This window comes from Callorhinus ursinus, unplaced genomic scaffold, assembly GCF_003265705.2.
Source record: "Callorhinus ursinus isolate GAN/ISIS: 27379988/994484 unplaced genomic scaffold, GSC_fseal_2.0 scaffold2, whole genome shotgun sequence".
Lineage (NCBI taxonomy): Eukaryota > Metazoa > Chordata > Mammalia > Carnivora > Otariidae > Callorhinus > Callorhinus ursinus.
The window spans coordinates 75945912-75961758 of NW_027397064.1; the positions used below are offsets into that span (position 1 = coordinate 75945912).

A 15847-nucleotide genomic window follows, 5' to 3' on the forward strand; every position below is an offset into this window, starting at 1 on the left:
CAAGGTTTTTCTTGAGATTCTGGTCCAGGGCTAGATATTATCCTTCTAATAGCCTAGCTTTTCACTTGTAACTTGGGCATTTCATGCACTGTATGTATAAAGGACCATGTGGGAACACACCTGAGTCTGGGCATTTTAGATTCTTGAGTTCTGTGGAGCCTTTTGGGACAAGTCCATTTGTTTCTGCTCTGGTTTCTAGGAGAATAGTTGATTGTTTGCATCATTCAGAATACAAGGAAGTGCAAAAGATGATTCAGTGCCCCACAGCAAAACTCTGCATAGGAATGAGAGATTTCACGGAGAACATCATGTTGCTCCTTTTGTTACCTTGACATGGATCACGGAATGTGTGCTCCTGGACGAGTCCATACCCAGACCAGGCCAGTTACAAGAGATTGTGCGCATAGACTCACACTACGTTGTCTTCTGTGTGAAGGTTGCCTTACCCCACCTTCACTACCTGCGCTTGGTCTTAATACAGGTCCAGGTGGCCAAGATGCTTTTCACTGACAGAGCCTCCAGGGATACGCTATGTGTTTTTTATCTGATTCACAATAGATTTTGATAGATCTGCTCCTTGGTATACATGTTTTATAAACAGATTCATTGTATATGTTCACATTTGTGAAATCACAAGTAGATTTCTTTTTTCATTCAGCAGGTTTATTACACAGACAATAGCAGTGATGTTTTTATGGGGATAAATGGAAGCAGCAGATAAGTAGAAAAAGTTACCTAGAAATCCACCACGAGATAATCCGTTAACATATTGATTTGTATCTTTTCAGACTCTCAGTGCACATCTATATGAATATGTCATTCTAAACCTGCCACTGTATATTGCATCCTTTGCTGTGAAATGGTGTTCTCAGCTGATAAAGTATTCAGCACACTAGAACTAGACTGGCCTGTGCAAAAGGTGCTTTGCACAATTTAAATCTTCTACATGGGCCTTCTGGAATTTTGAGTGCTTTAAATGAAATATGGACTTTTAGAGTATTTTGTAAAGTGAAGTCAGGGCTGTTTGCACATAGAATATTAATAGTTGATTTCTCTGACACAGTTGCTTCCATCTTCAAATGCTTGCATTCTAAAGTGCTTCGAGGGAGAGACCTGAGCTTTCTCAGCGAGAAAGATAATCACATCATAACTCAGGGCATTTACTAGAGAGGAAAATACATCTTTGGAAATGTTTCCAATCACAGAAAGGAGCCTAATGTATTTACTAATACTGTTAGAAATCTTGTAGGTGTAAAAGTTAAAGTGAAGGTAAATTACATACACATTACACGATGTAATGTGTATGTAATATCTGTATGTGCATATAAAAGCACACCTTTACATTTATATGTATCTATACATTATAATAAGTATAACTCTATGCTAATTATTTAAACTATTCATTTTCTATAAGCTGCACAACTGTGTACGTTTGCCTACATGTCTGTGTACCCATAGTTGTACACCCACTGGACACCCTGGTACATACTATATATAGATATGCTCCACGCTTTGCTAATTGATGGTTAATGCTAAGTGGGAGATTTCTGCCATACAGCTTTTGGAGGAGGAAAATTAACTGCTTTTGACATAAAGGAAGATACCCGAGAGGGTTGAAAGGCACACAGCCACAAGAGAATAAAGAATTGCTGCTGTCAGAGATATAATAAAGTTATTTTAAATATGAAGTTATGTCCTTGTGCTTGCTAGGAAGGAGGATCAACTTCAAACAGAAGGCTTTGTGTGTTTAGGGACCTTTGGGAAACCACTGTAGGCATATTAAGGATTAGATTCCTTTTGGAAACGGGAAGACTGGAGGTCTTTATGGTTTGGGAGATCAGAGGACCTTCCGGGGTCAGAAAGTCTTTCTGGTCTATTTCTAGAGAATGAGACCTGTTCTGTTAAAGAATCCAAAGTCTGTTGGCATTGCTGGCCGGAGAGTGATTCTGGTACTTGCTCAGAGTCTAAGTGAATGATGAACAGAAATTTCTGTTCAATCAATCAATTCTTAGCAATGATGGTTTTCTAAAATGTATATTGAAATGATTTCTAGATGTAATTGTCATTGAACTAAAGAGAGAAAGCCCTTAAATCTGATCAGAATCCATGAATTTGCCTCTCCAAAGTCATCATTCTGGCTACTTTCTTTGTCATTTCCATTTTCAAGTGACAGAGGGATGTGTTAGGATCAATTCCCCCACCTTTTCTCTGGGACTTCTGCCTCTTCTTTCCTGCTGGTGTTCTTCTTCATATTAGATTATGATGAGTCAGTCAGGATTTTAGAATATAGTCCTGTGACTCCATATGTGCTTAGTGAACACTACATTTTTCTGTGGTACGAGATATTTTGTAGGAAGGTCAGCAATAATTAGGGTTGTTTTAGGGTAAAGGTGGGCAGGCATCCTTGCCTTAGCCCTTCCATTTCTATCAGAGTTCAGTGCGGACCTTATTTCTATGTGGGTGATTCTCTCATTATTCTGTTCACCATTTCCTTTTAATATCCCTTACCTGGGGAAACGGGGCCACCCGAAGAGCGCAAGAAGACAGAACTGGACTGTTCCCACCTTCTCTTTTCTCTCTTCCCTCCCCCACTAGTCCTTAACAGTGATCATCACGTCATGAGCTCGCATATCCATGAAGCTGAGTTGAACATTATACCAAGAAAGTTCTGTAGCTGTAGACTCTGCAGCTGATCTAAATCAGGCTGATTTACTTGCCTTTTTACTGTGCCTGCATCAGGCCTCGTTGACTTCAAAAAGACCTGCTAAGGACCCTGGCATGTCATCTTACTTGAGACAGGGCCCCAGAGGGCACTGCTTAGTGTGTAAACTCGAGGGAGTTTGCAGTTCATAGAAAATCATGGCAAGCAGATTGGCAGTTGTAGATTTTTATGCCCTGGGCTTTGAACTTTTTAAGATTCTGAGCGTGTGAGTCTAAGATAAAACTGTGCAGCCATTTTTACAGTACTTCTGGGTATGCCAAAGGGAAGGTGGCTCACATGGCTCACATGATAGTTTGCAAGATCGAAATAGATCACTACTTGGTCTCACTTTACATTTATGTATTCTTTTATAACATAAATGTATAGTTCTAGCAATAAATATTTTTCTCTCATCTTAAATGGTGCCACTATGTCAGTACTTCCTATATCCTATATATATATATATTTTTTTTTTTTTTCTTTTGCATCATTCAAGAAATAGGGCGGGGCACCTGGCTGGCTCAGTAGGTGGAGCACGCGACTCTTGATCTCGGGATTGTGGATTTGGGCCCCACACTGGATATAGAGATTACTTAAAAATAAAAAATAAAATCTTTAAAAAAAAGAAATAGTGAAAAGTCTTAAACTTGAAACAGAATGTTTTGAATTTGCTTTCAGCCCTATTGTTCAGGGGAACTGATGGAATGGATACATCCTAACATGAATATTGGCAACCTGTCAATTGCTCAAGAGCTTGATTGTGTAGTTTGTGAATAACTTAGTTCTCTTATTTTGCCATTTTAATCCTATTACTCTTTAATCTTTCTTCTCTTTTTAGCTTGCGCATGATACAACATAACACTGACCTTCAGTGTTATTTCTCTATTAGCAGATTTGTTGAGAAGTTTGGTGAGTAAAAAGGTTGTAGTTAAAATTGTTTCTCAATCTTTTTTTAAAATTACTTTTTGTACTTTGTATTCCGAAACAATAATGTAGTGTAATAATGCTAGGATTAAAAGCAGAGACTCCACGCACGATTTCTAGGGATGACGTCCTGGCTCCCCACTTCCCAGCTTGTGGCCTTGGGTACATTTCTTAGACTTTCTGTGCCTCAGTTTCCACATTACTAAAGTGTTAATAGTAATGAAACCTACATCTTGTGTGGTTTTGAAGATTAAATAAGGTAATATGTATAAAGCCCTTAAAACATGTGTTTTCTGCTATTATTATTATTATACATATCATGAATATACTTACGCTTTTGGCGTACATTCACCTCCTTTCTCTGCAGGTTTGGTATTTCCATCTAATCCTTTGGTTTATTTTCAGAGCATTTGCATGGTTTGACAGTGCTTTCTAAAAATATTATAGTGGGGGGCGCCTGGGTGGCTCAGTCGTTAAGCGTCTGCCTTGGCTCAGGTCATGATCCCAGGGTCCTGGGATCGAGCCCCGCATCGGGCTCCCTGCTCCGCGGGAAGCCTGCTTCTCCCTCTCCCACTCCCCCTGCCTGTGTTCCCTCTCTCGCTGTCTCTCTCTCTCTGTCAAATAAATAAAATCTTAAAAAAAACCATAAAAAATTAAAAAAAATATTATAGTGGCTGTCAAGTGAAAGAATGTACTGATGTCCTAAGGTCTTCTGATTAGTTTGTTGTATTTTGTTTCAGAGAAAGGGGCAGTAGAATCTAATTGAAAGAGCACTAGGAGTTGGAAGTCTTGGTCATTGCCGCTTATTAGTAGTGACCTTGGTCAAGTCATTTGATCCCTCCGATTCTCAATTTTCCTTCCTGTAAGATGAAAACACTTGGTTAGATGATTTCTAAGGTTTCTTTACATCTAACATTCTGTTCTGTTTGTCGATAAGCAATTTCTTCAGTTTGGATACAAATGCTACCATATGCCATTTGCTTTTTGAAATGACCAATTACCATGGTGTGTTGTGCATACTGAGTAAGGTCTCTGTATTTGGTCCCTGAGTCTGAATGTTTGGCCTTTTCAGAATCTTTGAAGGAGGAAATTGTATATGGTGTACATCTTTGAGAGGACTAGATTTTTGAAAAAGGGGGGATGTTTTATTTAAGACTTTTAACTCTAAAGCCAAAAGGATGCTTTGTCTATTGTTCATTTGCTTGCCAATACCCACATTGTACTTTCAACCCACAGTGATTTGAGATGGAAACACTTGAGTCTCATCTCTAAGAAAAAAAATCAAAGGCAAATGCTTTTGAGAAGTAAGCTTCTCCTCGCTCTTATTGATAAGTGAGGAGTGGTATTTCTGCTTTCAATGATCTGTATCTTTCCATCTTGGCCAAATTGTCTTAGCTATCAGTAGGAGACTGTTGACAAGAAAAAAGTTTAAATAATTGTTTTATGTTGTTATGTTGCTTAATCATCAAGAATGTTTATTTTTTGGTGTTTTCTTGCTTTACAAAATTTTCTTCAGTTCATCATCATTACCCTTTGCGGTGTACTAAAAGCAATAATCAATCAATTAGAAAACCCCAGGAATGTAATAAATTCTAGGAGACATTCATTATTTTTTCCCAGAAGTCATTCATTACTTTTAAAAGGAGTCACTGTGCCTGATCTGTTTAATTTTCTTCTATGATAAGATGAAAGGCCAGAGGAGAGAAGAAAAGGGGCAATCTTTAACTCAGTCCAACCTCTCAAATATTCCCTTAAAGAGTGTTTGAATGAAGTAAGAGTTGGAAGCAAATAACTATCATGAAGGCAGAAAAAGGTGGTGAATATCATGCTAAAATATTTGGTCAACAAATTAGTTCCCCGGTTTGTTTCCAAAGAGTCATTATTGATAGCTTAATATCATTTAATTTTAATTGATGTCCCAGAGATTAATGTCTTGGACTTATTTGATTCATTGGCTCTGTTGATCCAAGGGACAAAATTAAGAATTTATCAGATTTTCAAATCGTCTCACTTTTTAAAAAAGATTTTATTTATTTATTTGAGAGAGAGAGAGAGAATGAGAAAGAGGAGGGGGAGATGGAGGAGAAGCAAATGAAGAGGGACAAGCAAACTCCCCGCTGAGCACAGAGCCAGATATAGGGCTCAATCTAATGACCCTGAGATCATGACCTGATCCGAAATCCAGATTTGGACGCTTAACTGACTGAGCCCCTTAGGCGCCCCTAAATCATCTCACATTTGATCATATTGTTAATGCTTAGAATATAGGACTGGAATTAAGGTAGAGTGATAAGGTAGGGAAGCACAGAACATGTCTTAGTTGTCATGCTGCACTTTTGTGAAGTGCTAGGCTACTGAAGAGTAGAGTAAGGAATAAAACCAAACAGATCAAAAAGACCTAGGTAGATATTTGATTTTAAAAAGAAAAGACCACTTTGATGGACATGTTTAATTAATTAATAATTAATAAAATTATTAATTTTATATACCAACAATTTGGTATATAAAACCTCTTCTAGATGTGCATCTTCCTAGAGTGCCAGTGTTATTTTTTTAATATTGTAACAATTTCTCAAGTCCTATATTGTATTTTATTAATCCTAGAGCACACATTCCTTGCCTTCCACCTCCAACATTTTGATATATCTAAAATGGGGCTACATCTTTTTTTTTAAAGATTTTACTTATTTTAACAGAGAGCACAAGGAGGGGGAGCGACAGGCAATGGGAGAGGGAGAAGCAGGCTTCCCATGGAGCAGGGAGCCCGATGTGGAGCTCGATCCCAGGACCCTGGGATCATGACCTGAGCCGAAGGCAGACACTTAACTGACTGAGCCACCCAGGTGCCCTAAAATGGGGCTACATCTTAAAACTCATAGCTCTATTGGCAGTTTTTTTCCCCTAGTGGTACATAATCTAACGTTGATTTTTAAAATCATTGGTATCTTAGGGGCACCTGGGTGGCTCAGTCGTTAAGCATCTGCCTTCGGCTCAGGTCATGATCCCAGGGTCCTGGGATCCAGCCCCGCATCAGACTCCCTGCTCGGCGGGAAGACTGCTTCTCCCTCTCCCACTCCCCCTGCTTGTGTTCCCTCTCTCGCTGTTAAATAAATAAAATCTTTAAATAAAATAAAATCATTGTTATCTTAAATTCAGTGAAATGAGGTTTTAGGGGAAAATATGTAAATAATACAAAACTATATAGGATGAAAAATTGGTTTTCCTTAACAACCTCCCAACCTATTCCTCTCTCCACAGGTAGGTGTTTTTAACAATTCAGTGGGTATCCATTCAGACTTTTTTCCTATACATTGACCAACATGGATATTTAGAAAAACATACTTACAAATGCACATATCATATTTGTAATTTTAAAAAGCATGAATGAGAACATAGTAAATATTGTCCTGTGACTTTTTTTCTTCAGAAAAAAATGTACCATGGATGTTTTTCCATATCAATTTATTTTTTCACAAACTGAGTGACATAATGACTGTATAGTGTGGATTTGCCATAACGAATTTAGCCCACTGGTAGATTTAGAATATTTCCTGTTTTTCAATCCTGTAGATAAATGCTACAGTCAAAATTCTTATAGAGGAATCTTTGTGTACACATGGAGCATTTCTCCAGAACAGCCTTCTGGAATTGCTGAGTTAAATGATTAGCACATTTTAAGATGTATATATATGGATTGGTATGTATTGTAAGATATTTTTATATTAAAATAAACACCCTTTTTTGATTGAGACTAAAGGAAATTAGCTCAAAATGAAACATAAGACTTCGAAGAAGTCTTCTTGGTTGTGGGAAGCAGCTCTAGGCTATGTTTGGCCTCCAGGTTTCATAAGAAGAATTTGTCTACTCTCTGTTGTAAGAATTGGTTCTTGAAAATCCACAAAAACTTGTGAAGTTCATCCCTCTTTATTTTATAAATGGAAAAACTGAGGCCCAAAAAGTTTAGGCAACTTGTGCAGAATGACCCAGACAATTTATGGTGGAGCTGGACCTGGAACCTTTCTCAAGTTTCTGACCAGAGCACTGTTCTTTTCACGATGCCAAATGCAAGGGTTAATAATCTAAAAAATTGGAATAACAAAGGCTGGTAGAGTCGTATTATTTGCACGGTGCTTGCTTGACAGCTTACAAAGCAGTTGGGAGTTGGGAGAATTTCCAAAACAGAGAACAGATTGCTCTCTGACCCCAATGGTGAGACCTTTATCTACTTGGAATCCAGATTAGAGTGCCAATTTCCTTCAAGCTTTCTTGTTTGATATTGTTTTCTGTTATGGTTCAAAGTCCCCAGTTTGATGGATTGAAATGACAACACATCCACAAAACTTAGATGAACATAAAAGCTCAGTGCTAGAGAATGTCTGAAAGAGGTTTTGTGTTTTAGGGAAGTGTTAGAATTCTCATTATTTGTATGCAGGTCTTGATGGCAGTTGCACATGGATGCTACATTTGGCCTGAGCCAAGAGTACTGAAGTTCCATTTTTATTGTTTTTCTCATTTTCAATTCATCTCCACGAGCTTCCCATTCAGGGAAACGTTTGCATGACTTAGTAGTGATATTTTTAAAAGTAAAAGGGATAGCAATATTTGTAAAAGATCAAAGGAACTCTAAGTTATGAGTGGGGTTCCTTCAGAATCAATCAGAATCCCTACAAAAAACAGCATCCTCAAATTAGGATAACTTGAGAGGTTTAATAAATAGAAGAGGTGTAGGTAGGGTAGAAGGAAGCCACAAGGGATACCACAATACTCCCAGGGCTGGTAACTGCAGAGCTGTTAGCACCTTTAGGCCCAACAGGACCAGGAAAGGGCAAAAGCACGGTTATGGGAACCTGGGAGGGCTGAGTTCTGTCAAGAAGTCTACCTTGAGATGGATGCAGTCTCCCTTGGGGAGGGATATCAGCAGCCTATGGGCGTCCCACAGGGAGGAAGCCAGGGGATATATACTCCAATCTCATTCTCTTCCCTTACTCGGATCTATGCTAGGGTTCTGATTGGCCAAACACAACCAGAAACCAAAGAGCAGAACTTATAGGTGAGCAACACATTGCAAAAGCAGAGTGGGGGTGGGCTGGGTGTTGATCCGGAGAGGTAAATGGATGTTGGTTTCATCCACATCACTGATGGGCCCTCTCTGACTTATATCGGTGTCAGTAGATGAAATCATGCAATTTGAAGGCATTCCTAAAACACACTTCTGAAGATGTTAGTGAAGCTCTGAAGGAGCTGCTGTTGGTCATTTTCCATTGGAGGTGTGTGTTTCACCTGAAACTAGTTTCATATGTCACTAGTTCCAGTACAAATGGTGACCTGTGGATTTTAATTCCTGTACTGTTTTATTTATTTATTTATTTTAAAGATTATTTATTTATTTGAGAGAGAGACAAGAGCGTGGAGAGGAGCAGAGGGAGAGGGAGAAGCAGACTCTGTGCTGAGTGTAGAGCCTCATGCAGGGCTTGATCCCACGATCCCAAAATTGTGACCTGAGCCAAAATCAAGAGTTGGACACTCAACTGACTGAGCTGCCCAGGTGCTCCTGTACTGTTTTTTAAAATTATTATTAAGATTTGGAGTACTTCAACAAGGTCTAGAAATGGGATAAAATAAAAGGTTTAAATGTTAGTGTTGTGGAGAAAGCTTGAGAAGCTAAGCTATGTGGGCTTCCATGATTGCCTTCAAATATACGAAGGTCTCTTTTGATACTAAGCAGATACAGAAGAACGAGTATCAGACCAGCTTGTGGGTCAGCTGTGCTCCGCTGTCATGACCAGACTAAAATAATCCTTAGGATTTCTCCTAAAGTCGTGTTGTGATTCCTACCACAGAAACGGTGGGGGGATTGGTGGGAGTAAGGATTAATGTCATGAGATTTTACAGTTCTGACAACAGCCTCCTTATTAAAAGATATATGGACTAAGTGGGGGCCGGAAAGTCACGAGGAGTGTTTACTTGACAGTGTTGGAAGCAGAACTTGTTTTGTAAGGTAGAGGAAGCCCTTGGAAAATATTAGCTTGGAGGTCAGGCCTTGCCATTTTTAGTAAAGCTAGGCAGACCTTGGTTATCTCTATTAAAAAATCAGTGTTGACTGGTTGCTGGTTATACAGTGCGTAAAATTTGTAAGAATCCATTGAACTGCACACGTAGGATATGTGCAAGTTTCTGTATGTGTGTTATATACTTCAATTAGAAATTTTGGGAGTCTTTTTTGGGAAAACAAATGTAACTAGTGGGATTCTGGGAGCTGGGATTAAGATGAGGAAGGATATAATAAACGTTCTTACTTCTAATTGTTAGGAATTGTGAAGTATAGGAGGGAGTAGATTCATATGCTGACTATGTGCTGGAGTCCTGAGTTTAGAAACAGCACTAATTCTTGACCAGTGGACTAAGGATGGACCCATGAGTCATGACTGGGAGGTGGGTAAACCATATTCTTCCAGTGCCCGGAGTGGAAGACTTTCTCATTGGTTGATGCTCATCTTGGCCTTTTGCTTCATGCCCTCTCTGGGACAGGTCACTATAGTGGTGGTTACACACCTATATGTGGCAGATGCCTCACTTCTCTGAAAACCATGATTTTTAAGGTAAGGAGGACTCTGCGAAGTAGATTTTCTCCCCGCCTCTAGCATGGTCTGCAGGGTCAGAGCCAAGCTGTTCTCAGGGGTGAGAGCTGGTCCTTATGCTTCAGAACCGTGCCAGGGCCTCAGCAGAAAGCCAGTTCTGGTGACAGGGGATAAAATGATGATTGCTGTGAGTCTTGGTTGAGGTTTATTGAAATAAGGTCCTAAGGTTCAGATGTTTACTCCTGGAAGACTGTGTACTTGGTACGTGGATGTACACACTCAATAGAGAAGTATTGAGTAAGTCTCTAAGTGTATGTAAGGAACTAGATTAAAGCCAAGCTAGCATACATATTATATGAACACTACTTGAATGTTTTCATTTTTGAAATCTACCTGCTTATAAAATAACATATGTTATTTTTAGAGACTGGTTTCTTATATTATTTTTATAGCTCCAATTCTAAATTATTATTAGCATGGAGTGCAGTCTTGCAAGAAGTTCGAGGTGGGTCTGATAATTGAAGTACACTGTTACCATTTGTTGTTATAGATGCTTTAATTAGCTGTGAGAGAGAGAGGGAGAGAGAGAGAGAAACTCCTTGGATCAAAGTTATAATATAAAGAACTATGCAAGATACAACTCTGAGGATTTTATTAGGATTGAATAGTATGTTGATAAATATGTATTGTTTTGCCCTGGTTTTGAAATATACACTGATATAAAGGTAACTAAAAGAAGGTTGTTCATGCTACATTCCAAACTGAGTACAAATTATCCAAAAAAAATTTAAGAGAAGGAAAAATAAAGAAGATTATAAATAAGGTAGAAAAAGGACAAGGAAATGCATAACCTAGATTCTGTGAAATTTTTGATTCATATCCCTTTTAACTAAAATATGTTCTGGCTGTAAGATGTGCAACTAGTTGTTAGATTTTTCATTTGAGTGTTGCATTTACATAGGGAAGCTGGCTTTCAAATGCCAGCCAGCAGCCAACTCAAATACTGAAGATTTGTCTAACTCAGTGACTAGTTTAGTAAGAAGATATCTTGAAGATGTTGAGGGGGAGGGCACACATCAGATACCTTGTTCTGGAAACTCAGCCAGAATTCTCTCAGTTGTGATCTATCTGATTCTTAGAGTATTTGAGTTTTCAGTTCCTAATTTAGGGATTGCAAAGATGCTGTGAGCATAAAACCTCTCACTTCTGCATACTTAATGAAAAATGGATAGTTTCAAAGCTCTAGAATGACTTCCTGGAGAAAACTTGAGGATATTCAGTAGGCTCTGGCTATAAACTATGACCATTTCTGAGAAGTGCAAAAAGTGCCCATTATCCCATAAGCATTTATGTTACATGACATCCAAGATCCTCTACCCAAGGATACTGATAGACTCTGGAAGCATTTCTCGATTTGCTGATTGGACCTTCCTCTGGGTCCTGGGTCTCCAAGGAATGTTTGGACCTTTCTGCTCTACTGAGGACAGATCAGATACTGATAGGCATTCCTCCTCATTGTACCTACTTTTCAGTTTCGAAGAGCCCTCTTTCTCTCTTTTTTTTTTTTTTTTTTTTTTTGTGGACCACACATAGTATTAGTGTTTTGCAGAGCATAGTATGGGGGAAATTATTTGCAGTAGGTAATTAGGAGCTGTTGAAAGATTTTTAGACTGGAAAGGTGTGATCAGACGTACATCAGTCAGAGTGGAAGATGGATTTGAGGAGGGAGAATTCAGGCAGGGAGTCCAATTAGAAAGCTGTTGAAATAGTGCAGGTGTGAGGTGGCGTAGGCCTCAACTAGGGCACTAGCAGTGGGAATAGAGAGGAGGGGGTGAACTGAGAAATATTTAAGTCATCAATGCAGCAGGTTTCATGAGTAATTAGCTTAGGAAAGGAAGGGAATCTGGAAGGAGCCCCTCCACTTCTGGCTTGGGTGGCTGACGGGATGATGGTGCGGCTGAGGTTGGCAAACTAGGCCATTTCTTCTGATGCCTTTGGAACTGACCCAAGGGAACTCCGGTGAGAAGCAGGGTCCAGGTTCTGAAGTTTTCAGTCCTTCAGTTGTTGATCTTGATTCCTGGCTGAGAAAACTGCTTAAGCCTCCCTTATTTCAACCCCAACTACACCAAGGGTAAGAGAGACATTGATACTGAGTCAGTGAATAGGTGCTATAGCTCAAAGCTTCCATGACATTGATGTTCTCAGTGCCTAGTAAAATGGGACCGGATTGCACCAACCCGTGAGGAAATGACGAGAGTCATCAATTAAACCAGGTGCAGCTCTGAAATAGTGAGGGGCTCATTTGAAGAGTTGCTGACTTGTCACAGAAAATGCTGAAAGGCTTTCTGTGTAGAAATAATCCTGTCTTAACATCATATATTCTCTTCATTTCTTCTTACTTATTCTCATTTGCAAGGACATGTTCAGGGACATTGTCTTGAAAATAAGATCTTTGCAACTTCCTTCCTTTTATTTCCAAGCTTAGATCATAATTTAGCAACTCTATCATTATCAGAGCCATTATGTCGGTGATGGTCATATCCAAAATTTCTGTGACTTCGCAAATGAGGTCAGTTGAGTGAGTCCCGCATAAATGGACCTTCTTATGTTAATCTGTAAACCCAAATGAAAATTTTAAAAAATTACAGGAAATCCAACAGGAAGGTATAATAATTTGAAACAGAACAGAGATATTTTAGTTTTTCCTGTGCTTGGCAAGGAAAATTTTAACCATTTTCCTATAAAACCTACTCTTCAGATATTTCTTTATAGATGAGAGTATTAAACACATCATCCCAGTTCTTTTTTTATGAGTTGATAATGAAAAGGTCCATGGAAATAATTCTGCCTAAATAAAATTACTTTATCAGTTCATAACCTTATTTTTTGTGTGACGTTGGAAAGAACTCTAGGGACTAGGGTAGGAGCTGTTGGTCATTGCTACCCTGGGACTTATTACTTTGGGCCATCCTGATTTAGAACAATGGTAGATCCCTTCAGCAGGATGTGTCCTTGGATCCTCAGGCTCATTCATGTAAAGATGGGTCATCTGGGCGACAGACTTCCTTAAGTTCTTAACTGTGCAAAATTAAGACATCAGCTTTGTAAATTAATCTTAGACCCATCTGTTGGTGCCCTTTGTGCAGGACCAGTAAATATTTATTTTTATTTTTTATTTATATTTTTTATTATATTATGTTAGTCACCATACAGAATATCATTAGTTTTTGATGTATTGTTCCATGATTCATTACGTATAACACCCCATGCTCCGTGCAGTACGTGCCCTCCTTAATACCCATCACTGGGCTAACCCATCCCCCCACACCCCTCCCCTCTAGAACCCTCAGTTTGTTTCCCAGAGTCCATAGTCTCTCATGGTTCATCTCCCCCTCTGATTCCCCCCCCTTCGTTTTTCCGTTCCTTCTCCTAGTGTCCTCCATGCTCTTCCTTATGTTCCACAAATAAGTGAAACCATATGATAATTGACTTTCTCTACTTGACTTATTTCACTTAGCATGATCTCCTGCAGTCCCATCCATGTTGATGTAAAAGTTGGATATTCATCCTTTCTGATGGCTGAGTAATATTCCATTGTATATATGGACCACATCTTCTTTATCCATTCATCTGTTGAAGGGCATCTTGGCTCTTTCCACAGTTTGGCTATTGCGGACATTGCTGCTATGAACACTGGGGTGCATGTAGCCTTCTTTTCACTACATCTGTGTCTTTGGGGTAAATGCCCAGTAGTGCAAAGCTGGGTCTTAGGGTAGCTCTATTTTTAACTTTCTGAGGCACCTCCACACTGTCTTCCAAAGTGGCTGTACCAACTTGCATTGCCACCAATAGTGTAAGAGGGTTACCCTTTCTCCACAACCTCTCCAACATTTGTTGTTTCTTGCCTTGTCAATTTTTGCCATTCTAACTGGTGTAAGGTGGTATCTCAATGTGGTTTTGGTTTGAATTTCCCTGATGGCTAATGATGATGAACATTTTTTCATGTGTCTGTTGGCCATTTGTATGTCTTCTTTGGAGAAGTGTCTGTTCATGTCTTCTGCCCATTTTTTGTCTTGATTATTTGTTTTTTGACTTGATTATTTGTTTTTTGGGTGTTGAGTTTGAGAAGTTCTTTATAGATCTTGGATATCAGCCCTTTACCTGTAGTGTCATTTGCAAATATCTTCTCCCATTCTGTGGGTTGCCTCTTTGTTTGGTTAACTGTTCCTTTGCTGTGCAGAAGCATTTTATCTTGATGAAGTCCCAAAAGTTCATTTTCGCTTTTGTTTCACTAGCCTTTGGAGACGTGTCTTGAAAGAAGTTGCTGTGGCCGATGTTGAAGAGGTTACTGCCTATGTTCTCCTCTAGGATTTTGATGGATTCCTGCCTCACATTGAGGTGTTTCATCCATTTGAGTTTATCTTTGTGTATGTTGTAAGAGAGTGGCAGGACCAGTAAATAAATCAAAGTGTTACCAAAGAACTCTTTACAGATGTGCTTTTTTTCTGAGCATCTAAATAAACAGGTAGTACCTGTGGCATGTCTGACACTGTACTAGGTGGTACTTCTTGTAAGAGGAATAGAAATAGAAGATGTGCCCAGTATGAAAATGCTTAGTTAAGCCAAGAGGATCAGATTCATGCATATGAAACAACCAGGGAGGACCATAAAATAATGGGTTGTGTTTTATCTTTGCAAAAAGAAGTGGATTCATCACAATGCTTGCCATTTACAAACTGTTGGGATTTGGACAAATTGTTTACCTCCCTGAGTCTATCTCCTTACCAGTATGATGAGGATAATAATATCCTTACATGGCTTTTGTGGTGATAAAATCAATTTAGAGAAAATATGTAAAGAGCTAAATAAAGTTTCTTGACACAGAGCAGTTTAATGAAGTTTAGATATTATTATTAATTGGAAGACAGCTTAGGATGACTGAAATCAGGTTTAGGAGGTTTGGTACAGAGTCTAAACCCAGGCACAAAAGGAATAGGGAATCATAGAAAGGCATGGTACTCATCTGTATAATTTCATAAAAGTAATACTGTTTAAGCCAGACCAATATAACCACAATAATAGTTACCATGTGCTGTGGGCCAGAATTGTTCTAAGTGTACTAGATGGATTCCTTCCATTAATTTTCACAACTACCTTATGATGCAGGTACTTTTACCATTCATTTTCTAGGCACAGAAAATGTTAAATGATTTGTCCAAGGTTATGGTAAACAGTAGAGCCAGGATTCAAATCCAAGTGTCTGACTCAGAGCATCTTTCTGAAACAGGGAAGTGAGGCATTAGGGTGGCTTGATGGGTGTTTTGGAGGGGGGAGGCATGGCAGATCAAATGAAGAAACAGAACAATGGGAGAAAGAATAAGCAAAGTACTGGCGGACCAATAAGGAGGGAGACCTGCTAGTAATTGGGCATGGCCCTGGGACCCAAGCATCCGGACTGATCTGTAGGCAGCAAGGAGGTGGAGCCTCGCAAGGGGGAGCTTCCTTTGCACCTGGAGGAGTCCTGGGAACATGGTAGTCTCACACTGCTGCATCTCTTCCCTGTTTGAGTTCCTAGTGATGATGACTGAGCCTCTTAATGTACATTTTCTCTGTCAGGGCAGAATCTTTCATCTCAGCTGAGGTA

General features: G+C 39.2%; 1 protein-coding gene across 6 annotated transcripts in view; it reads left to right on the top strand.

Annotated features, from left to right (window-relative positions):
* CACNB4 (calcium voltage-gated channel auxiliary subunit beta 4) overlaps positions 1 to 15847 on the top strand; it is a 244231-nt gene that overhangs the window by 108547 nt on the left and 119837 nt on the right. The window lies entirely within an intron of this gene.